General features: G+C 39.8%; 1 protein-coding gene and 2 pseudogenes across 2 annotated transcripts in view; 1 reads left to right on the forward strand and 2 right to left on the reverse strand.

Annotated features, from left to right (window-relative positions):
* Positions 1 to 25,864, reverse strand: part of RALA (RAS like proto-oncogene A) — a 74,258-nt gene that overhangs the window by 30,822 nt on the left and 17,572 nt on the right. The window lies entirely within an intron of this gene.
* On the reverse strand, positions 1,164 to 3,075 carry LOC115501459 (annotated as a pseudogene).
* LOC115501471 lies at positions 7,166 to 11,063 on the forward strand (annotated as a pseudogene).

Here is a 25,864-nt window from a genome sequence, read left to right on the forward strand (position 1 = left end):
TTATCAATTTTCAGTATCAATTTTAAGAATAAATAGGTTTCCTGATATAAGCGACCAAGTAACCACACAGAAAGAAAAAAAGAGGTCAGCCAGTGGTCTTCACTGCTATAGAAAAGTGTTGATATGATTTTTTTTTCCTAATGTTTTCTTTATAGCACTGGGACAGCTTAGCTAAAACTAAGAATTTATAAAGGGACATATTGATCCGTCATGCTCTGCAAATTAAGTACTGAAACTATTTTTATAAATCAGTAACTTAAAGCTAAAGATGAACTCTACAGCAATAAAGAGAAATTCCCTTTGTACCAACTAATCTCCACAACAGCTCTATAATAGACCACTCGCTGAGTTTCTATTTTGTGGAAATACGGTAGCCAATTCTTTTCATTTATTTTTATTTGGAGGGGGGGTCTGCAGTAACTTTATTTTAAGAGAGAAACCAGGGTTCAATAAGTCTACATGATTGGAGCAGATAGTGGTTATCTTTCCAAAGGGTGAAGCCTGAGCCCAGCTGGCGGCACACAAAAGGTTAAAACCAGAGCCCAGATACCCTCTTTCCTGACTCTGCCCTGCATTGCCCACTCGTGACGTGAGATGAGACACTGCACAAATGCACTGAATGAAGTAAGGGGTCCAACTGGGCAGAGGCAACATCCCGTCAGGAGACAATCAATCACTAAAGAGGATGCTGAAATCCAGTGCAGTTACCTCTTCCATGCTATTCTTTTATAAGGAAAGTGAGGGTATGGGATGAGAAGTAAATTATGCACTTCTTCTTCAAATAAGTCAATCCTATAGGATGGGGCTGACAGTCCACCAAGCAGCAGAATAGGATGAAAATCTAGGCTAGTTATAGATCTCTGTGCCTCAGGAAAAGAACAGCAATAATAAGGGAGAAGAGAGCAACATTAAAATGTCTGAAAGTATTAAAAAGAAAGGCCTTTTTTCTTTTTCTTTACTTTTTTTTTTTAGATTTATTTGTTTTTGAGAGACAGCATGAGCAGGGGAGGGGCAGAGAGGGAGGGACACACAGAATCAGAAGCAGGCTCCTGGCTCCGAGCTGTCAGCACAGAGCCCGATGCGGGGCTCGAACCCACGACCCGTGAGATCATGACCGGAGTCGAAGTCGGACGCTTAACTGACTGAGCCACCCAGGCGCCCCTTATTTTTCTTAAATAAGACAGGAAACAACATCTTTTATTTTCCTCACTGCAGCGGCAGCAGACTTGCTGGTTTTCATGAAACACAGTTTCTGGAACGAGGTCTGTTGATAAGCTTCCCCCATCACCAGAGGACAAACACAGGGCTGACTGCTCATGTTAGAACTAGGTCTTCCCACAATGCCTCTTGTAGGTGCTCTTCTCATTGTAGAGCTACAGAGGTGTCCCCAACACCAAAAGGTGCTTCTGTTAAAGCTCCTGATCTATTGCACTGGCGTGATAGACAGGTTTTTTGGGGGCTCTATCTTGCACATGTACACTCTTTTGGAACACTGGAATTAAAGGATGAGCAGGAGTTTGGTTTTGAGCCACAAAGTTTCAGACACCAGCCACAGATGCCTCTGCCCCATTTCACTACATGTTCTTTTCTGAAAAACACATTCAATGGTTGAGTGTTAAGTACTGTGGTTGAAAGAAATGACTTGCTCACCACCATCCACCCTCCTTCTTCCTCTGTGTGAATCTCACAACCACAGAGGCTGTAGACAGGAAGGTGGTCTTTGTTCCCTCTAACCAGGGAAATTACTTGGTGACCTAGTAAGTGGCATGGACAAGGTAGTCCACGTTGCCTGAGGTGATCATTTGTCCGGGAGATGGAGAACTCCTTGGTCAGCCTCTCCACCTGCTCGAGCTTTAGTCCTGTGAAACCAAACATGCCCATCTGGTCAGTGATGTGCTACCAGTTGTGGCAGGAGCCCTCCTTGAGGAGGGAGACCAGCTGAGTCTGCACGCTAATGACGTGGTTGGCCATGCCTTTTACTTCCTGCAACCATGGTTTCTGCAGGTCAGGGCTGGTCAGGATGGTCGAGGCAATCCGTGCTCCACTGATTGGAAGGTTGGAATGCACCAGACAGATCAAAATCTTCAACCGTGACCCCACCCTGTAGGCTTCATCAGCATCTTTCCCGACTACAGTGAACGCTCCCACACACTCACCAAATAAGCCATGTTCTTGGCATAGGATTAGCAGAGACAAACATAAATGCCCTGTTCAGTGAAGTGGCATACAGCCCAGGCATCCTTGTTGCCATCATCCCTGGCAAAGCCTTGGTAAATAGGCCATGTCGAGGAATGCAAAGAGATTGTTTTTCTTCACCACTGCTGCTCTATCCTTCCAATGCTTGGGGCAAGGGTCCTCTCCCGTGGGGCTGTGGGCACGGGTATGCAGGAGAAGGACGCTTTGCTGTGGCATTTTCGAAATGTCTCTTTAGCGCCTGTGAAGTCAAAGCTGCACGTCTTGGGGTTAGAGTATTAACCATGTAGCCGCAGGCCAGCGTCCCTGAAGATGGGCGTGTGATTTCCTCAGAAGCGTTTGGGCAGAAAGGCAGCTCAGCTGAACTTAAAAAAAATCTTTGCAGAAAACTGGCTCCAATCTTCAAGGCCCCACTTTCAGAAACGGTCTGCATGGTGACATACCAGTTACTTTTCAACGTTTTGCTGTTCTCACCCAGGGCTAGTTCTGCAGATGCCTCACAAAATTCAGCAAGTCTCGCAATGGGAAGGTATTCTTTGTCAAATACTTTGCAGCAGTCTGGGCCTCTGCCTTCCAGACACTAGGGAGCACAGAAGGCTTTCCATTATCATCTCAGTAGGCACCAACTCCCAGAATGATCTGTTTGCTGTTGGTGTTTCTCTTAAAGGCTCCTGTGACTCCCAGGATGGGATCCGGGAGCCCCATCTCCATACGGGTCCACCAGGAGCTGGCTCTGCCAGAGGCCGCAGCGGTGAGGCCTGGGTGGAAGGTGGTAGTGACCCTGGACAGGACACAGCCAGAGAAAAGCAGGGCCAGGGCAGGTGGCAAGAAGGCAGTGGGTAACTGCAAGGCAGAGTGGAGGGCCAGCTGCCAGTTCTTTTTATTTTTTTATTTTTTTTTTTTAATATATGAAATTCATTGTCAAATTGGTTTCCATACAACACCCAGTGCTCATCCCAAAAGGTGCCTTCCTCAGTACCTAATCACCCACCCTCCCCCTCCCACCCCCCATCAATCCTCAGTTTGTTCTCAGTTTTTAACAGTCTCTTATGCTTTGGCTCTCTCCCACTCTAACCTCTTTTTTTTTCCTTCCCCTCCCCCATGGTTTTCTGTTAAGTTTCTCAGGATCCACGTAAGAGTGAAACCATATGGTATCTGTCTTTCTTTTTTTTTTTTTTTTTGTCTTTCTCTGATTTATTTCACTTAGCATTATACTCTCTAGATCCATCCATGTTGTTGCAAATAGCAAGACTTCATTTTCTTTTATGGCTGAGTAATATTCCATTATATATATATGCTAATGTTTTTTTTTTTATATATATGAAATTTATTGACACATTGGTTTCCATACAACACCCAGTGCTCATCCCAAAAGGTGCCCTCCTCAATACCCATCACCCACCCTCCCCTCCCTCCCACCCCCCAAAAACCCTCAGTTTGTTCTCAGTTTTTAACAGTCTCTTATGCTTTGGCTCTCTCCCACTCTAACCTCTTTTTTTTTTTTTTTTCTTCCCCTCCCCCATGGGTTCCTGTTAAGTTTCTCAGGATCCACATAAGAGTGAAACCATATGGTATCTGTCTTTCTCTGTATGGCTTATTTCACTTAGCATTACACTCTCCAGTTCCATCCACGTTGCTACAAAAGGCCATATTTCATTTTTTCTCATTGCCACGTAGTATTCCATTGTGTATATAAACCACAATTTCTTTATCCATTCACCAGTTGATGGACATTTAGGCTCTTTCCATAATTTGGCTATTGTTGAGAGTGCTGCTATGAACATTGGGGTACAAGTGCCCCTATGCATCAGTACTCCTGTATCCCTTGGATAACTTCCTAGCAGTGCTATTGCTGGGTCATAGGGTAGGTCTATTTTTAATTTTCTGAGGAACCTCCACACTGCTTTCCAGAGCGGCTGCACCAATTTGCATTCCCACCAACAGTGCAAGAGGGTTCCCGTTTCTCCACATCCTCTCCAGCATCTATAGTCTCCTGATTTGTTCATTTTGGCCACTCTGACTGGCGTGAGGTGATATCTGAGTGTGGTTTTGATTTGTATTTCCCTGATAAGGAGCGACGTTGAACATCTTTTCATGTGCCTGTTGGCCATCCGGATGTCTTCTTTAGAGAAGTGTCTATTCATGTTTTCTGCCCATTTCTTCACTGGGTTATTTGTTTTTCGGGTGTGGAGTTTGGTGAGCTCTTTATAGATTTTGGATACTAGCCCTTTGTCCGATATGTCATTTGCAAATCTTTTCCCATTCCGTTGGTTGCCTTTTAGTTTTGTTGGTTGTTTCCTTTGCTGTGCAGAAGCTTTTTATCTTCATAAGGTCCCAGTAATTCACTTTTGCTTTTAATTCCCTTGCCCTTGGGGATGTGTCGAGTAAGAGATTGCTACGGCTGAGGTCAGAGAGGTCTTTTCCTGCTTTCTCCTCTAAGGTTTTGATGGTTTCCTGTCTCACATTCAGGTCCTTTATCCATTTTGAGTTGATTTTTGTGAATGGTGTGAGAAAGTGGTCTAGTTTCAACTTTCTGCATGTTGCTGTCCAGTTCTCCCAGCACCATTTGTTAAAGAGACTGTCTTTTTTCCATTGGATGTTCTTTCCTGCTTTGTCAAAGATGAGTTGGCCATACGTTTGTGGGTCTAGTTCTGGGGTTTCTATTCTATTCCATTGGTCTATGTGTCTGTTTTTGTGCCAATACCATGCTGTCTTGATGATGACAGCTTTGTAGTAGAGGCTAAAGTTGCCAGTTCTTTTTAAATAGCAACAGGGAGCCATTCAAAACAGAGAAAGAAAGAAAACACGAACTAGTAACCTTTGAAATTCTGACTTGCTCTTGTGTGCGGCATCACACATCCATCCATTCACATTAAGCGTTTGGTACGTACTCTGTGTGGTTTACTGTAGACGTATGGCACAGCAAAATGACAGGAAATATCACGCTTTTTAATTAAAAACTCTAACAACGTGGGGCACCTGAATGGCTCAGTAGGTTGAGTGTCCAATTTCGGCTTGGGTCATGATCTCACGGTTTGTGAGTTCGAGCCCCACGTCGGGCTCTGTGCTGACAGCTCAGAGCCTAGAGCCTGTTTCAGATTCTGTGTCTTCCTCTCTCTCTGCCCCTCCCTTGCTCATGCTCTGTCTCTCTCTCTCAAGATTAAATAAACATTAAAAAAAAAATTAAAAAAAAAAAAACCTCTAACAACGAATATAGAAAATAGACCAAGCTTATGTTTATTTCTTTCTTTGTGTATGTTACTCAAGGCTTTATTTATTTTTATTTTTATTTAAATTCTACTTAGTTGGGGCGCCTGGGTGGCTCAGGTGGTTAAGCATCCGACTTCGGCTCAGGTCATGATCTCACGGTTCGTGGGTTCGAGCCCCGTGTCGGGCTCTGGGCTGACAGCTCAGAGCCTGGAGCCTGCTTCGAATTCTGTGTCTCCGTCTCTCTCTGCCCCTCCCCAACTCATGCTCTGTCTCTCTCTGCCTCTCAAAAATAAAGAACCATAATTTTAAAAAAAAAAAGAAAAAAAGACTTGGAAATTCCTTGAAAATCATGAAAACATCCTTTAGCACCTAGATTTTCCTTCCAAAGATTGAGTACTGATAAATCTTAATTTGAGATTTGATCATATCTTACAGTTAAAAATGACTAATTTGTTGAGTCATGAAAATAAAGTTTCAGTTCATGACTATATAATTGACTATATGAAAAACATACCGGTCTGTATAAAAGAACTTGTACATTAAAAGAAAAACAACCTGAAGGGAAGATTCTCTCACAGGTGTTTTAGTAGGTGTATGCGCTAGAGTCATCTGGGGAACTTTTGAAAAATGCACTTACCCAGGACCCATGCATGAAGATCCTCACTGAACGAGCTAGGATATGGACAGTGTATATTGTAAAAGGCTGACCTGATCATTCTAATTTGTATCTTGGTTAAGAATCATCACTCCATATTATCATAAGGTTGAACTATATAAAACTGCCAACATTAGATTTCTTCTTTTACTTAGAAATCAGCAATTTCATGATTCATTTATTTTATTATTTTTTAAAATAAACTTTATTTAAAAATTTTTTTAATGTTTATTTATTTTTGAGACAGAATGCGAGTGGGGAAGGGCAGAGAGAGAGGGAGACACAGAATCCAAAGCTGGCTCCAGGCTCTGAGCTGTCAGCACAGAGCCCAACGTGAGGCTCGAACTCACGAACCGCGAGATCATGAGTCAAGCCAAAGTCGGATGCTTAACTGACTGAGCCAGGCAGGCACCTCATGACTCATTCAATAGACAGTGGCCTAAGACTAAAAACAGCTAACATTTACCGAACATACTACTTTGTACCAGGCACTAAGTTTTGTGCACCTGTTGTTGCCAGTTTTATAACACTAGCCAAGAAGTGGGCAAAGACATCCCAGACTTTGTGTGGGGAAGTGAGGGGGAAAGAGAGGCAGTTGAGAAGGGGAGGAGGTGAGTCAGGGATGATACCACAGGGCAAATCATCATTGTATTTGGAATAAAGACCACTGGGGTTCTCGATGGATCGATGGAGGCAGAAAAGACCAGACAACAGTAATTTAAAACAAGTCCCTGGGACACCTGGGTGGCTCAGTTGGTTGAGCATCCAACTCTTGATCTGGCGCAGGTCACGATCCCAGTGTTATGGGATCGAGCCCCATGTCAGGCTCCGTGCTGAGCATGGAGCCTTCTTAAGATTCTCTTTCTCCCTCTGCCCCTCTCTTGAGCTCATACTCTCTCTCTAAAGTTAAGAAATTAAATTAAATAAATAAAACAAGTCCCACATACAGCAACTGCCTATGTGGCCAAGGAAAGGGACAAGACTCCTTGGTCATTTCCAATACGTCTAACAGGCAGAACATGGAACAGAGTGTATGTCAAATTACTCTAAGCAGGAGTGGGTGGACGGTGAATGACAGTGGGTATCAGGGGCTCATTGGGGATAGTCATGGCTCATCAGGAACGGTTGGGAATCATAGGCTGGGAAGTAGACCCACACACAGGTAAGCTTTCAATCTCTTCAAACTGTATCACCAAAAGCCAACCATACATTTAAAATTAAAACATTGGGGCGCCTGGGTGGCGCAGTCGGTTAAGCGTCCGACTTCAGCCAGGTCACGATCTCGCGGTCCGGGAGTTCGAGCCCCGCGTCAGGCTCTGGGCTGATGGCTCGGAGCCTGGAGCCTGTTTCCGATTCTGTGTCTCCCTCTCTCTCTGCCCCTCGCCCGTTCGTGCTCTGTCTCTCTCTCTGTCCCAAAAATAAATAAACATTGAAAAAAAAATTAAAAAAAAAATAAAATTAAAACATTAAACATGTGCACCTAAATGCAAAATAGGCGTTAGAAGCAAAGGTGTTGCAGCTCATTATCACTTAAGGTTACAGGCTTCAGCACAGATGACAATTTGATGCTCAAAGAGATAACATTCGGAAGGTCCAGGCCCCACAGAAAGTGAGATTTACCCAGGGATCTCATCCAGTAAAATATCCCCTTCAGTATACTAGCCTCTTTCTTCCAATTTTACACGTGATAGGATTTTAACAAATTATTTTCATTTTTACCTACAAGTTTCACTGCAAGATGTTTTTTAAATCAAATAAACATAATGCAACTGAAGAACCACAGATGGAAGTCTTAAAATATTCTTAATCCTCTCATTTTTCATAAAAGGAAATAAGGGCTAGAGAAGAGTTAAGTCACTTGCAAGAAATTCCACAGAAAGTTGTGGTAGAGTTAAAACTAGGAACTGACCCAGGACGGTATGATCCCGCAGAATCTACGTATCTGTGCCAGTGCAGTTAGAGCAGGCGTGCAATCACTGTGTACTCACAAACGACTTTAGAAGCCAGTATCCTATATCCTCATTCTTTTGCTCTATCCCAAAACCCGGAGTTCAACTCAAGGGATGGGCTGAGCATGTTTATTAGTAACTGGTACCCACTTACAGGCTTCCACAGTCACCAATCCATCATACTGGATGACTGAGTTCAAGTAACCTCCTGAAGGACTGGTCTCATGTGATCTAGAAATTTCATGTTATGCCAGGTGTTGAAAAACATGGTCTGGGTTAGGCAGTGGCCGGTGCTGTATGATGACACAGAAACTTGTTCCAGTAAACCCTCTTTAACAACAAAGGATCCTGTTTCCAGATAACTGGCTGCTGCTCAGAAATCACATTTCTTTCTTTCTGGGTTCTTGCCATCTCTTGCTATCAGGAGATGATATCAAGAATCAATAGTGCCTTACAGAGAGTCATAACTAATTCCAAATTAGTGAACCTTGACTCAAAAGGCTTGAAAGGAAGAAAAATAAAATAGTAAAACCTCTTACAGGCCATTTTACAAGATTTCCTACTGAAAACCAGCAAGGATGAATAGATGAAGCCTGTATTTAGTTCCAGTAGACTAAATTCTTAAGCCTAAATATAGTTGTCATTCACATAAACCCAAGAAGCAGAAACAGGAAACTTCAGGTAGTTCTGAACTTTGAATTACTAGTTCTATTTCAGTTGAAAGGATGTAATTATAATGTATAAAGCTTGGGAATAAATTTAAGATCTTGGAATAAGAGTTTTGACCCTGCCACCCCAAAAATTATGTATTAACTAAAATACCAAAGGGACTCAACACCCCTTATTGTTAATAATGTCTGCCTTTTTATGTAACTATAACCTATCACAATAAAAAGTGAAATTAGTTTGACATGGCTTAGCTAAAATTCTTCAAAGACTCCGTAAGTGCTCTTAGGTTGAAATCTAAATTCTATAACATTGTCTCCTTATACCATGTGCCCCTGATCCCTTTTTTATGCTTCTCCCCTCAAACTTTATATATCTTAATCCTATGTATTTTCCAATTTCTACTAGTGAAGTATGTGTGGACATTTGGGAGAGTTTGGGTGAGGGGGGAGTATGGATTAAACAATAACAAAGTAGGTCGTAGGTAGTTGAACAATGATACCGAGGAAAGATTAATAGGCCCTGTAGGAACTGGCATGACACAGGACTTGAAGCAAAAGATATAGCTGAAGCGAGTTTACAATGATCACATGTTCTGAATACTATGTCCAGATCTACTTATCATTTTTTAAATAAAACAATAAAACAGGGATTATAGTATGAAGAAAAGATTAACAAGTAGGAAAAGAAAAATTTTAGTGATCAAGTTTAACTACTGTTATTCTATAAAATTTTTAGAATTTTATGTGTAACAGCTTTATTGAGGTATAACATATAATAAACTGCACATATTTAAATATGACCAACCGTAATCCCCCCTAGCATTGCCACACCCCTTAATACATTGCTCTGTTTTCTATATAAATTAATTAGCATTTTGTATAGTTTCTAGAATTATGCAGTATGAACTCCATCAGGCTTCTTTCACTCCATGTAATTTTGAGATACATCCCTGTTGTTGCCTGTATCAGTAGCTCTTTTCCTTTTACTGCTGCACAGTAGTCCAGTATACAGCGTTACTACAATTCGTTTATCCATTCATCTATTGGTGGACATCTGGGTTGTTTACAGTTTTTGACACCTGTTGACAAAGGTGTAAAAGGCAATGCAATAAAGAAACGACAGTTTTGTGGTTTTGTTTTTTGGTTTTTTTTTAAGTATGCTCCATGCCCAGCTTGGAGCCCAATGTGGGGCTTGAACTCACAACCCTGAGATCAAGACCTGAGCTGAGATCAAGAGTTGGATGCTTAACTGAGCCATCCAGGTGCCCTAGGATAGTCTTTTCAACAATGATATTGGAACAATTAAGATATCCATATGCAAAAAAATGAACTGAGATCCATATTGCAAAACTTCTAGAAGAAAGCAGAGTTAGGCATATGACCTTGGATAAGGCATATGACCTTGAGTTAAGTAATGATTTCTTAGCTAGAATGCCAAAAGCAAAATCCACATAAGAACAAACTGATAAACTGGACTACCTCAAAGTTAAAAACTTCTGTTCTTTAAAAGACAGTTAAATAAACAATTACAATCATCGACTACATTCCCTACAATGTGCCTTTTATTCCTATGATTTATTCATTCCATAATGGTGACAGATGGCAACTATATTTGTGGTGAGCACAGCATAATATATAGACTTATTGAATCACTATATTATACCTGAAACTAATGTAACATTGTGCCAACTATATTCAAATAAAATCAGTTTTTAAAAACGTATTTTCTGCCTTCAAAAGATAAATGTTAAGAAAATGAAAGGATAGAAAGGTCCCAGTGGAGAAGCTGAAGTCAACGTGGAATCTGAATATTCAAAATAGATGCAAAACTGTCTCAGCATGGCAGACAAGTAAGTGCACTGTTGTGGGTGATGGTGCCACTGGTAAAATGTGTCTCCTGATACCCTACCGGACACACTTCCATCTGAACATGTACCAATTGTTTTTGACAACTATGCAGTCATAGTTATGGTTGGTGGAGAGCCATATATTCTTGGACTTTTTGATATAGCAGGGCAAGAGGATTATAACAGATTATGACCATTGAGTTATCCACAAACACATGTATCTCTAGTCTGTTTCTCACTCTTTTCTCTGTCCTCACTCAAAACATGAAAGAAAAGTGGGTGCCTGAGATAATTCACCACTGTGCAAAGACTCCTTTCTTGCTTGCTGGGATCCAAACTGATCTCAGAGATGACCCCTCCACTACTGAGGAACTTTAAGAATCAGAGAGGCCTACCACTGCAGAGACTGCTCGCAGGCTATCGAGTATATGGAGTGCTCCGAACTCATACAGCAATGCCTATGGAATGAACGTGTTTGAGGAAGCAATACTGGAGGGCCCACAGCCAGAACCAGAAAACCCGCAGGTGTATGCTGCTATGAACCTCTCTCCAGAGCCCTTTCTGCGCAGCTGGTGTCAGCATCGTACTAAAAGCAATGTTTAAATCAAACTAAAGATGAAAAATTAAAATTTGTCTTTCCAATAATGACAAATGCCCTGCACTTAACCCACATGCGCTGGTGTGAGACAAGGCCCATAGGTATGGCCTCCTTGCCTCCCCTGATACTAGTTAATTGAGTGATTCTGTATTGTCAGAAAAGTGATCAGTACTAGTTTTTTTCTGTTGTTTCCAAAAAAAAAAAAAAAAAGTTTTCATTGTTGTTTAAGAGAGAGGCCCGCTTGTGATGACTCTGTAACAACCAATTCGGGTTGCTGAAGCTTCTCCCCGGTTCCACTCTGGAGAGTAATTGGGGACATCTTGGTGGTATTTTTTATTTTCCATTTTTAGGGTGTGTGCTTGCTTTGTTTTATTTAGTCTTTAAAAAAAAGTGTCATTAACCAGTGGACAGCCCTTAAGGGGAACAGGACAAAACTGATTCCACATTCCACTTCCTAGATCTAGTTTAGAAAACACGTCCCCAACCCCAGCCCCCACCACCCCACTGGTGCTCTTAGGAGGTGTGTAGTAATGGCCTCATCAGGTAACACACTCCTTTTTGAGAGGTGACTCTTCTGCCTCCCCTTGAGTAGGTCCAGTATTTGATGAAACCCATAAAAGCAGGAGCTACCTGATCTGCCCCTCCTCTTTTCTGGGATGCACTTTACATGGGACTGTGACTTCCAAGGAGATTTGTCTGCCATTTGCTGAGCTTTTTTTTTTTTAAGCTAATTTCTAACTTCTTTCACTGATAAATGAAGAAAAGTATTACATCCTTTGAGATATGTCTCATGGATTGAGTTTATAATTTTAAAAAATATTTTTCCCCTTTCAAAAAGAAAATGAGAGGCACCTGGCTGGCTCAGTGGGTAGAGCATGCGACTCTTGATCTCAGGGTTGTAAGATCGAGTCTCATGTTGGGTATAGAGAGTACAAAGGAAAGGAAAGAAAGAAAGAAAGAAAGAAAGAAAGAAAGAAAGAAAGAAAGATGGGAGAAATGTTTCGAATTTAAAACAAAATACTGAGGAAAAGACAAAGGCAAATTCTGGCTCACTGGCAGGTTCTAATGATTTTTTCTGGTAAAAAGTGAATGGAGGTGCCTGGGTGGCTCAGTCAACTGAATGTCCAACTCTTGATTTTGGCTCAGGTCATGATCCCAGGGTCATGGGACTAAGCCCCGCACTGGGCTCTGAGCTGACTGTGGAGCCTGCTTAAGATTCTCTCTCTCTCTCTCTCTCTCTCTCTCTCTCTCTCTCTCTGTCCTGTCCTCCATGCTTTCTCTCTCTTAAACAAACAAACAAAACTGTCTATAAGCTCCCAGGAAAAAGAATCAAACAGATCAGGAAAGAAGGTGGTAGAGATTGAGATAATTAAATTTAAATTGCTTCTTATTCTATAAATGTACTTTTCAGCTATTTCTGAGATGACCAATTTAACGCATACTTGATACCATATTAAATCAGTGGTGAGAAAAGTTCTTGATCCATACAACTTGATCAAAACATTTTCAATGAAAACATTGTGGCCTAACAGGGTGATGTGAAATGTGTGCATAAGGGTAAAGAAAGCTGTTTACACAGAACCTCTTCTGTGCAGCATTTCCAGCCTTCCAACTGCTCTCTGGGCCTGAGTGGCTACTTCCTTGGTGGTTCCAGAGCATTCTGGACAAAAGGTCTATCAATGCATCTCACCACACTAACTATCAGGGGCTTTTCAACAGCAAAGAGCTCCCCCCCCCCGCCCCCCGCCAGGTCTGTAATCCCAGTATCTAACAACAAATAACTGGTACATACACTTTCAAAAAAGAAACTAAACTCTAGAAAATGACTTTGGAGAACAAAGTAATTGGTAGTGGTAAAATCCTGAGACATTCCCCCAGAAGAACAGGAACTCCAGTAAAGAACTGCTATGGACAGAACGGCTATGGAAGAACTGCTAAAGGAGAGTCGGCACAGGCAACAGAGTCGCGCTGCTCCCACATCTGATAATGCTATATTGTATTACTTGTAATTGCAATGTGTTATGCATTATGGACAAATTAAACCCTGGTCTCTGAAGCTAAGTTAGTTTCCCCAAGACTAATGTTCAAAAAAAGCCTCCGAAAAAAAAAAAAATGGAATAGTCAGAAATAATTCTAAATTTAGCAGACACTTCATGCAATTTTAATAGATTAATACAATCATGTCAATGTTACATAACATCTGACCTAAAGCAATTCAATCTTCTGATAATAAGGTCACTTACTAAGATCACTACAGCAAGTGGCAAATTTCTACAAACATTTTTTGTTTCTTACCTTATATATGTATTATAAGATTTAGGAGTTTGGGGGGCAGTAGATGTGTTATGTTCATATATCCAACCCAAGAGGTTTATGTAAGATAAGTTTATGCTCACTGACCTATTTTTGCAAATTAACCAAGGACGTGAATATCCCAGTCCTTTTTGAGAACCTAATAAGGTTCTACAGATCCTCAACACAGAAGCCTCACCATGGCCCTATTTAAAAACAAATACAGGGGCGCCTGGGTGGCGCAGTCGGTTAAGCGTCCGACTTCAGCCAGGTCACGATCTCGCGGTTCGTGAGTTCGAGCCCCGCGTCAGGCTCTGGGCTGATGGCTCAGAGCCTGGAGCCTGTTTCCGATTCTGTGTCTCCCTCTCTCTCTGCCCCTCCCCCGTTCATGCTCTGTCTCTCTCTGTCCCAAAAATAAATAAACGTTGAAAAAAAAAATTTTTAAAAACAAATACAAATAGAATACACTTTATACCTGCAGTTATTACTTTTCTTGAATTTGTATGTGAATCATTAGTAAGAACTGATATTTGAAAAAAAAGGCTATCATAATAATCATGGTTGTGCACAGAGAAATTAATGACAAGGATATTTACTGTAACATCCATAATAATTAAGTGAAGAATTAAATTATGGATAGCCACAAAATGGGATTATAAAACAATCATAAAAATGATGCTGAGTACTGAATGGTCCTGGAATATGTTCACAAAATCTGTGAAAGCAGCTTACAAATAATATTCATGTATGAACTTTTATTTTATTTATTTATTTAACATTTATTTATTATTGAGGGACAGAGAGAGACAGAGCATGAGCATGGGCAGGGCAGAGAGAGGGGGAGACACAGAATCTGAAGCAGACTCCAGGCTCTGAGCTGTCAGCACAAAGCCTGACGCGGGGCTCGAACTCACAAACTGCAAGGTCACAAACTGAGCTGAAGTCGGACGCTTAACCGACTGAGCCACCCAGGCGTCCCTCGTGTATGAACTCTTGAAACAGATTATGTATTAGTAGAAACAGGAAAAACATCAGACTGCAAAATAAAATTTCAGAAAGAGAACTCTAAACAGGGGCAGCACATGAGAAATGTGTAATTTCCAGGGCTTTTTACTTATCTGAATTCCAGTGTTCTGCCATGTTACTTTTGTGATCAGAAAAGAAAAAGCTTAGGAAAAAAGAAAAATATATTTAAACAGTGTTTTTGTGGTGGGGCTTTAATATAATCAAACTGTCACTAATTGCTGCCGTGGACAGTTACAAAAACATTGGTCACCGCCCGGCAAAGCTGGAAGTACACAACGTAACACACAATTTTGTAGACATTCAAGTGAGTCTGTGTAGTTAGCCTCCAAGATGTCTCCCAACATTCTCCACCTCCTGGTATTCACACCCTTCTGTAGTGTCTTCCTGTGATGTACCAGGGCTGACCTGTTTGACCATTACAATACAGTGGAAGTGACGGCATGTCACTTCTAGGATTAGGTTATAAAAGACTAAGGTTTCTGTCCTGGACACTCTCTCTCCTCACTCCCTTTGGGGGGAACCATGTTGTGAGTAGTCCTGTGGACAGAAGTCCATGTGGCAAGGAACCGAAGCCTCCTGCTAACAACCACGAGTGAGACAGGAAGCCAGCCTTCTAGACCTAGCCCAGTCTCAGATGACAGGAGTTCTGGCTGACACCTTGATTGTAGCTTCATGAGAGACTGAGTCAGAACCACACAGCTAAGCTGCTTCTGATTCCTGACCCACAGAAACTGTGAGATAATAAATGTTTGTTGTTTTAAGCCAATAAGATCGTGACAATTTCTAACACAGCAGTAGCAGGCTATATAGTTAGCTTACACCTTTGGAGAGCAGAGTCCTTCTAAGAACCCACCTTAGGAAAAAGCACCTAGGCTATAACCCATTTTGCTCTAAATTCAAAGTTCTGATTTCCTATCCGGTCTGACCTAAACCAGACCGGATATTTACAAAATATTCAGTTCCTTAGATTTGCCTTCTACTTCCCTTCTCCCACTCATATTTCATCTCCTCTTTCAGTTACTATAAGTCTAGGGTTGACAAACCCCTTCTGCAAACAGCCAGATAGCAAATATCTTAGGCTTCTCTGCAGCAACCATGCAATCCTATGGCTACAGCTAGAAAGCAGCCATAGACAACATCTAAATAAATGGGCACAGCTGCATTCCAACAAAACTTTCTTTTAAAAAAACAGTCGGTAAGCTGAATTTGGCTCCAGAGCTGTGGCTTGCCAACCTGCTATAAATGAAAACTAGTAAGACCAATGTTTCCAACTCAGGCAGCAGATTCCGTTCCCTCTAGCCGACTCCATATATTGCTCCACAAAGTCCTGGCCCCCCAACCAATGCATCAATTTTGTTCCTCTTTACTGAATATACACGTTATTTCAACTATCTTAAAAGACAAAACAAAAACTCTCAATCCTGCTTCCATTTCTCCAGCTCAGTGTGTCTAAATTTGGTCCTCTCCTCCTCCCCTCTTAATCAGGCTTTTGTTAAGATCCTGGATTATCTTCACACTGTTAAGTCAAATCGTCAATTCTCAACCTTCATTATAGATGACCCAGATGATCATTCCCTTTTTCTTAAAATACTGTGTTTGATTTCCAGGACACCATAATCACTTGGCTTTCCTCAAATCTCTATGGCGCTCCCTTTCGATACCCTTTGTTCTAAGTGTGGTGGACCTCAGGGTTCAACTTGAACCTCTTTTTTCTGTCTACGTTCATTCCTTCATAACCTCACTCAGTATACTTCGATAAGAGATGCCACCCAACTTTATACCTCCAGATTTCATCTCTCTCCTGAAGGCCAGACTCCCATTCAGCTGCCTCTGACAGCTTCAGCTGGTTGCATTCCAAATTTAACTGTCCCAATTCCAAACCGTCCAAAACTAAACTCCTAATTTCACCTACCTCAACCTGCCTCTCTCTCAGTTTTTCCTTTATCTTAGTAAACAGCAAACCCATTCTTTGAGTTGCTCAGGCCATAACGAGTCATTTTTGCCTCCTCTTTCATAGCCCACATCTGATCTCCTGGCAAATCTGTAAGCTCTACCCTCAAAATGTATCTACTCCTGAGAAGAATTTCCATGTTACTCTGAATAACAATAACAGTCTTACAATGAAATGTAAGGTCCTAAGTTATCTTACCAGTCCTTCTACTACTAGAAGGGAAACACATGGCTCATTCCTTCACATTATTTAGGACTCCCCTGGGTAGAATAGAAGATTCATGGGGGCAGGGAATTTTTCTTTGTTTCCTGTTTGTTACATCTCCATTATTTTATATAGTACACAACACATAATAGATACTTAATATTTGTTGAATAAATGAGTTAACTGTGAGAAGAGGCAAAAAATACTTACTAAGGCAATAGAAAACTTATTGGTAAAATAAATTGTATGTTAATTTTTTTTCTCACTTCCTACTTTCAAAGTATTTTTTAAACATAATCAAAGCCCCTGGTAACTTATGGCAGAAAGAAGACTAGCAATGAGTCAGCGGTCCTAGGTTGTGCCACATACTACTAGCCTCTAGAGACTTCAGTTTTTCTTTAATGACTGCACAAGGAGCCCTGGACCCTTTAAAATCAGTAAACATACAAAATTTTGCATCTGACTTCAGAGACTTATACAATGACAGATACTTTCCAAACCCACAGGCATTTGACCACAGCCTCTATAAAGGTGTGTTGACAGGGAAGTCTAACTTCCTGGAAAAAAATGTCCTGCTATACAGAAGTGTCAGAGTAGCTGATAAGCTGGTGACACAGAAGTGAAACAAACACTTATTAAAGGGTTGAAAATGTCCAAGGCTTTATGTTAGATACAATTAACACTGGAAAGTAGATAGGAATTTTCTTTGTTTAGATTTTTGTAATAGACCGTGTAAATGAGCCCCCAAAATTATGTAGCATGTCCAAGGTCACACAACTAATAAATGGCTAAGCTAAAATTCAAATACAGGTCTATGAAATCCCAACCTACACTATTCCTAATGTATCATACACCAAAAGTTTTGGTTTACAAGGACACAACATATCTGGGATGGCAATAGAAACTGATGGAATGTTTTGATCAGAGAGACAACTAATTGGGCTCTACCTCTAGCATATTTATAAAAATTATCTTCCTAGCTGAGTCATAGGTCACTATGAAGGATAATTCCAGAGTTCCCAGAATAAGTCCCATAAGGGCAGAGGTTATGTAGACTTCCTACTGGGAAGAATCCACTCCTAAACAAATAGGGATACTCAGTTATATTTCTTCATAAAAACTAATACATACTCCTACTTATTTTTCAAGGAAAGGAAGCTAAAATTTGTGGATGAATGCCCACCGTGTTCTAATATTTTGCAGTATTTATTAAAATGACCCTGTAAGGAAGGCAGGCATCAAATAGATGCAAAATACTAGACTCAAAAGACTGTGGAAGATATTACAAATCTTTGATATTAACAAGCTGATGTAAACAGAGCCCATCTGTTTCCAAGTGCTACTGCTCAGATCTATCTACTTGGATATTCACAAACAACTCAAACTCAAAATCATGATGTTCTTCCTCCCATATTCCCCTTCTCAATGAATGGCATCCTCATCCACTCAGGCTCAGGAACCCACACCAGAAACTTCCGTTATTCTTGATGCCTCTCCTTAACTTTTCATGTGCAATTAATCACTCAAGCCCTACACATTCTACCTCCTCAGCATTTCAAATGCATCTGCTTTTCTTAATTCCCCTGATCCAATTCAGGACATTATCGTATTGGCCTGAGTTGTTCTAAGAGTCGTATTATCCTCGCCTGATAGCCTGACCCCTTCCAATGCATTCTCTAGAATATCGATCTTGAGAGCAGGCTTCTATGCACCCCAGGATGAATATAAAATGAACCACTGGAATATGGGAAAAATCAGAGCTTGTATTTACATGTGTTTCTAATGTTAGAAAATGAGAAATTAAGCTTTACTAATAGCCAGCATACTGACTGACACTGGCATCCTCGCTGGGTCTCTGTCAAGTGGGGGAAGGTCTATGTGGGGTTTGAGAGGTAGGCCCTGAGGGAAGACTGAGCAACCCAAGAGAGGTGGAGAGTAGTGCTCTCACAGCTGTTCACTGTCGGGACATTAGAGTGTGTTTTTTAGTTTACATGACCCAGGTAGGTATGTGTAAAAATTATTCTCTACGTTTTACCTAAAACATCTTTACAAGACAGATAATTTAATAAGCTTCCTGAAAAGAAATAATGAATTGAAAAGATTCGTGCAAGTGCAGGTGGGCAACAAGACAACGGCAGGGCTTTAACTCATTTTCACTTCTAGTCTAAGCTCTTCATCAGTTTCATGGAAGAAAACGATGGCAAAGTAAATCAGATCTGAGAAGGCCAAACTAAAATGGAGGACTGAAATGGCAATATGCATTTATGTATGTAATTCTGTTAGGTTTAGGTCTGGCCTCTGACAGAAAACCCAAAACATCGGTTAAAAATAGACCTTAATTTCCATGATGATAGAAGTATACAGAGACAGGCAATCCAGGACTGACAACGTTGCTCCAAAATTATCTAACAACCAGCATGCTTCCAGTATTTTAGGGGGCAGCTGCACCCATGGTACAGAGGATTCCCAGTCATTACAAATAAGTTTAAGGTATGCAACCCTCTCTACTTTAAGAGCCCTTCCTGGAGTTTCACAAATCATTTCTGCTTGATCTCACTGGCCAGAAATTAGTCACCTGGCCACACAGTTAACTGTAAGGGAGACTGGCATTTGTAGTCTTTATTCTGGGCAAGCCCCACCAATATCTGGGAGTTTCATTTACAAAAGAAGGGGAACACTGAGATAAGCTGTCTCCAACACTTGGTATAAACGATAAACCTCATGCTGTTCCTCATTAACCAAGATTTAGCCACAGTATCAGAATACAAAAAACAAAAAAAGATATGAATAATGAAGTCCCCCCATCCACTGTAAATATGGTGCAAACTGATGTGAGGCAAAATCTGAACTGAATAGACTAGAGACTATTTGTACTATTGATTTACTTAGTGTGAATAGTCGTACATTTTGCTGCAGAAATAGTATTTCATTAAAGGGTATTACACCAAATTATGAAATACTTAGTATATGCATAAAATTATCTTTCTTAAGTTCTAAGAATTCTAAAGCCTAAAACACATTCATTTTAGATAAAAGAATTATGGAATGGTAGTATGAAACAATTAGAATTATTAAGGTATTTAGAAACTAAGTGAGGGGCACCCGGGTGGCTCAGTTGGTTAAGTGTCCAACTTCGGCTCGCATCACGATCTCGCAGTTTGTGAGTTCAAGCCCCACAATCAGCTCCACACTGTCAGTGCCGAGCCTGCTTGGGATTTTCTTTCTCTCCCTCTCTGTCTCTCCCCCACTTGTGTGTGCTTTCTCTCTCTCAAAATAAATGAATAAACTTTAAAAAACAAAACACACAAACAAAACTATGTGTCTGGAACAAGAAAGCCTCCATGTTTTTTAGTCCTCTTTAAATTAATGTTATACTGCAGCAAAACTTTATATAATTACTCTGAACTTAACGATAAATGTTCACAAGCATCCATTAAGGCATTCCTATTAATAGTGAAATCTACATTATATTCTATTAACACTTGTTCTTCCTGTCATGTCAAAATGTCTAAAATAACACAGAAAACAAAAGGTCAAATTAAAATGCATTTGCAACAAATACTGGAAAACATACAGGTTTTTGGCTAACAAGAAGAATAAGATTCTTGGACAGGTAGATTAAGGTGCAAATGTTTCTAACATGTCAGTTAAAGTATTTTCTAGATTCTAAAATAACAGCACACAAGAGCTGCTTTTTATTTGCTAAAAGAGCAAGGGGTCTCAGAGAAGGTTATCTCCAAAAGTAAATTGCTTCTTTCATAAAAACAGTGTGTTACATGGAAAAACAATGTAAATATACCACTGACGGAGCTATGTGGATGAATAAGAGATTCTAGGGTAAGCACACACAGGTAGCACTGCTCTGAAATTTATTCTCTGCATAATTGACAGCTAACATAACAAAACTGAAACTGGAAATGCACAAAATGCTATGTTATTAACATGGTTCATTTTATAAAAATAAGACCCTAAACATACAGAGAAGGATGGGGACCACATCCCCACTCATTTTGTAACATCAACATAATCTTGATATGAAAACCTGAAAAGAAAAACACAGGCCAATCTCTCATAAACACAAATGGGAAAATATTAAAAATATACAATGGTTGGGGCTCCTGGGTGGCTCAGTTGGTTAAGCGTCTGACTTCAGCTCAGGTCATGATCTCATGGTTTGTGAGTTCGAGTCCCGCATCAGGCTCTGTGCTGACAGCTTGGAGCCTGGAGCCTGCTTCAGATTCTGTGTCTCCTTCTCTCTCTGCCCCTCCTGAACTTGTGCTCTCTCTATGTCTCTCAAAACATAAATGTCAAAAAAATTTTTAAAAAAATACAATGGTACATTTAAAAAAAATCATGATCCAGCTGGATTTGAGGAATACAAGGTTCCACTAACAAACTGATGTAATTCACAAAAGGGGAGAAAAATCACACGATTATCTCAACAGATGCAAAAAAGTCAGACAAAAATGCAACATTCATTCACGAGAAAAGCCTTAGCAAATTAGAAAAAGGAGGAAACCTCTTTATACTGATAAATAATTTTTACAAAAACTTAACAAGTAAAATAGGAAATGTTTTCCCCATGAGCTGAAGGATAAGACAAAACTGCTTCCTATCATCACTTCCAGTCAGTAAAGTCCTGGAAATTCTAGTCAGTACAATAAAGCAAGCACAGAAATAAAAGGCAAAGGACTGGATAGGAAGAAGCAAAACAGATTACTCACAGGCAACATTGCAAAAGAATTAAATTATCAATATTAACAAGTGAATTTAGCAAAACTGTTGAAAATCTGATCCTAACTTAGAACATTCTATTTCTGTATTTTAAAAGTAATTACGGATCAAAGTCCTAATGTAAGACCTAAAATAATAAAACTCTTGGAAGAGACACAGGACAAAAACTTCACAATACTATATTTGGTAATGGTTTCTTGGATCTGACACCAAAGGCACTGGTAACAAAAGAAAAATGGACACACTGGACATCATGAAAATTAGAAAATTTTGTGCATCAAAAGATGCTATCAACAGAGTAAAAAGGCCACCCACCGAAAAGGAGAAAATATTTGCAAATCATATATGTGATAAAGGATTGATACCTAGAATATACAGAGAACTCCTATAACTCAACAACAAAAAAACAACCTAGTTTAAAAATGGGCAAAGGACTTGAACAGACATTTCTTCACAGAAGATAAACAAATGGCTGACAAGCATATGAAAAAAATACTCAACATCACTAATTATTAGGGAAATGCAAATCAAAACTACAGTAAGATACCATCTCACACCAATTAGGATGACCACTATCAAAAATACCAGAAAACAAGTGTTGACAAAGATATGGAGAAATCAGAACGCTTGTGCACTGCTGGTGGGAATATAAAATGGCACAGCCATTGTACAAAACAGTATGGTAGTTCCCCCCAAAATGAAAACTAGACTTATCACACAATCCAGCAATTCCACTTCTTGGTTTATACCCAAAAGAATTGAAAGCAGGGTCTTGAGATATTCATAGCAGCATTATTCACAACAGCTAAAGCATGGAAGCAACCTAAGCATCCATGGGTAGATGAATCAGCAAAACTTGGTATGTATGTATGTGTGTATATATACATATATATATGTGTGTGTATATATATATGTGTGTGTACATATACATATATACATATATGTATATATACACACAATGGAATATTATTATTCAGGCTTAAAAAGCAAATAAATTTTTAAGTTTATTTATTTTGAGAGAGAAAGAGCACACACATGCACAAGAAGGGAAGGGGCAGAAAGGGAAGAGAGAATTCCAAGCAGGGACCCAGGAATCACTGTCAGGAACCCAGGAACCATGAGATCATGACCTGATCTGAAATCAAGAGTCGGATTTCGCTTAACTGACGGAACCACCCAGGTGCTTCCGAAACAGCAAATAAGTTCTGACACATGCTACAACATCAGTGAACCTTGAGGACACTGTGCAAAGCCAAGTAAGTTAACACAAGAAGGCAAATACTGTAAGATGCCACTTATATGAGGTACTTAGAGTAGTTAATACAACAAGATGAAAAGTATACTGGTGGTTACTAGGGACTATAGGGAGAGAAGAATGTGAAGTTATTATTTATTCAATACAGAGTTTCAGTTTCACAAGATGAAAAGAGTTATGGGGATGAATGGTGGTGATGGTTGTATAACAATGTGAATGTGTTTGGGGCGCCTGGGTGGCTCAGTCGGTTAAGCGGCCGACTTCGGCTCAGGTCATGATCTCGTGGTCCGTGAGTTCAGGCTCCGCGTCGGGCTCTGTGCTGACAGCTCAGAGCCTGGAGCCTGTTTCGGATTCTGTGTCTCCCTCTCTCTGACCCTCCCCCGTTCATGCTCTGTCTCTGTCTCAAAAATAAAACGTTAAAAAAAAAAATTTAAAAATAAATAAATAAAAACAATGTGAATGTGTTTAATACTGCTAAACTATACAATTAAAACGTTTAAGATGGTAAATGGCATATGTATTTTGCCACAAAAAAGGAAACAATAGAATTTGAGAATAAAAACTTAAAAATATATCTGACTGTGTTAGTTGCCTGTTACTGCACAAACTACCCTAAAACTTAGTGACTTAAAATAACAAACATTTTTTTTTTTTAATTTTTTTTTCAACATTTATTTATTTTTTGAGACAGAGAGAGACAGAGCATGAACGGGGGAGGGGCAGAGAGAGAGGGAGACACAGAATCGGAAACAGGCTCCAGGCTCCGAGCCATCAGCCCAGAGCCCGACGCGGGGCTCGAACTCACAGACCGCGAGATCGTGACCTGGCTGAAGTCGGACGCTTAACCGACTGCGCCACCCAGGCGCCCCAACAAACATTTATTATCCTACAGTTTGAGCAGCCTAGGTAGTTGGTTCCAGCTCGGGCTCTCATGAGGCTACAATCAAGATGATGTTAAGCTGTAGTCATCTAAAGGCTTAAACATTGGAGGAGCTGCTTCTAAGATAGCTCATTCACATCACTGTTGTGGCAGAAAGCCTCTGAGTTCTTCACTACCTGGGCCTCTCCATTGGGCTACTTAAATGTTCTCTTAACATGACTTCTGCTTTCTCCAGATGAGAGAAAGAAAGCAAGGCAGAAGCCAAAACATCTCTCATGACCTAGTCTTGGAAGTCACACAATGTCATTTGGTCAGCCCTATTCAGTGTGAAAGGGAACCATATACCAAGAGGCAAAATTTTGGTGCACAATTTGGAGAATGGCGACCACAAGGAACTTTGTATGGGAAACTATAAAACACTGATGAGAAAATTTAAAGAAGACCTAAAGAATGCTTTAGTTCAGGTTTATGGATTAGAACACTCATTAAAAAAAAAAAAAAAAAAAAAAAAAAAAAAGCCACTCTTCCTCAAATTTATTTATAGATTTAATGCAATCCCAATAAAAATCACAGCAGGTTTTTTGGTGAAAATTGGCAGTTGCTTTTAAAATTTGTATGGAAACAATAACACCAACAACATCCAAGATGACTGTGAAGAACAACCACCAAAGTATGCAGTGATTGGCAAGCTAGGCTGTTTGGGTGTTTTTCTGTAATAAACTTATTTTACTTACTTTTAATGATATGTATTTCTTAAATGTTGAAACAATCTAAAATTTATAGAAAAGGTATGAGTGCAATACAGAAAGATGTTTCCCTGAACCATTTAAGAGTAAGTTGCTCGTATGCTGCTTCATCTCACCTGAACACTCTGAGCTTATTTCCAGCAAACAAGGACAATCCCCGAAAATCACAATACAGTCATTAGCATAGGGATATGAACATTAACACAGTCCTATCTTGGAATCCTCAGACCCCATCCACGATTCTGCACTGGCTTAGAATCATTTGTTGCCTTTGGTTGCTGCATCTCGTTGGCCTCCTTCGGTCTGGCATGATTTCTCATACTGTGACTTTCATGAACTTGACAATTTTGAAGATTACTAACCAATTATTTTATAGAACGTCTCTTAAAACTGATTTTTGTCTGATGCTTAGATTCAAGTTATGCATCTTCCACAAGAACAACACAAAAGTGATGCTGTTTCTTCTGTCTGCATTTCTTTTTAAAAGACTCTATTTTTTAAAAATATTTATTTAAGTAATCTCTACACCTAACGTGGGGCTCGAACTCATGACCTCAAGATCAACAGTCACTTGCTCTTCCGACTGAGCCTGCCAGGCACCCCAACAGACTATTTTTTAGGGCAGTTTTAGGTTTATGACAAAATAACTCATTTTTGTAAATAAAGTTTTATTGGGATCTAGTCATCCCCATCTGTTTACGTATGGACGATGGCTGCTGTCTATTACAACAGCTGAGGTGAGTGGGTGTAACAGAGACCACATGGCCTGCAAAGCCTATATTTAATATTTTGGCCCTATGAGAAAACCTTTGCTGACTCCTACTCTACTAACTGTCAAGACTTCTTAGAAAGCTACAGTAATTAAGACAGTGTGATATTAGTGAATGGATACACCAGGAGTTGGCAAGCTTTTACTGTCATGAATGTAAATGTGCCCACTTTAAAAGATAACCTCACCTGAACACCAACTTGAAAATTAATTTCTAACCTGTTTAAATCTATAGTTTCATTAGATTTTGAAAACATGTATTACAAATACACACAAAAAAGGAAACACATTTTGATGAGTCTGTAAGAACTGACTGACATCAGAGAAAATGGAAATTAGCAAGATATTTCATTAAACATCTGTCCTTATTGTTAGATAAAATTAACTTAGGACTATCATTAAGTCAACACAACTAACAACATCATTCTCCCATTTTTTATCTGTATCTTTATGAGGCATCTATTTCAAATGTGACAAGCATTAAAATGAATATAAAACAGACTGCACCTAAAACCAAGCCTTTGAATCATCATTTTACAAAGTGTTAACTTTCACTAGAATGAAGATCATGTGAACAGAGATTTTTTTTTTTTTGTATGTATTATGGTCTACTATATCTCCCAGCACCTGTAAGAGGGCCAAACAGTAGTTGTTTTTTTACTTATTTTTTCCAGCTTCATTTAGGTAAAATTGACAAAGAGAAATTTTATACAACATGATGATTTAATATACTATTTATCTGGCATGTGAATGATACAAGACCTGCAAAAGTTATAATAAAGCACAGTTGATTACACTGCTTTCACTAAACAATGCTTTTGTGCCAACAAAAATTTTTATTCTATTAATAAAACTTTTAAATTTAAAATAGCTTATATAACTTATTT

This window comes from Lynx canadensis, chromosome A2, assembly GCF_007474595.2.
Source record: "Lynx canadensis isolate LIC74 chromosome A2, mLynCan4.pri.v2, whole genome shotgun sequence".
NCBI lineage: Eukaryota > Metazoa > Chordata > Mammalia > Carnivora > Felidae > Lynx > Lynx canadensis.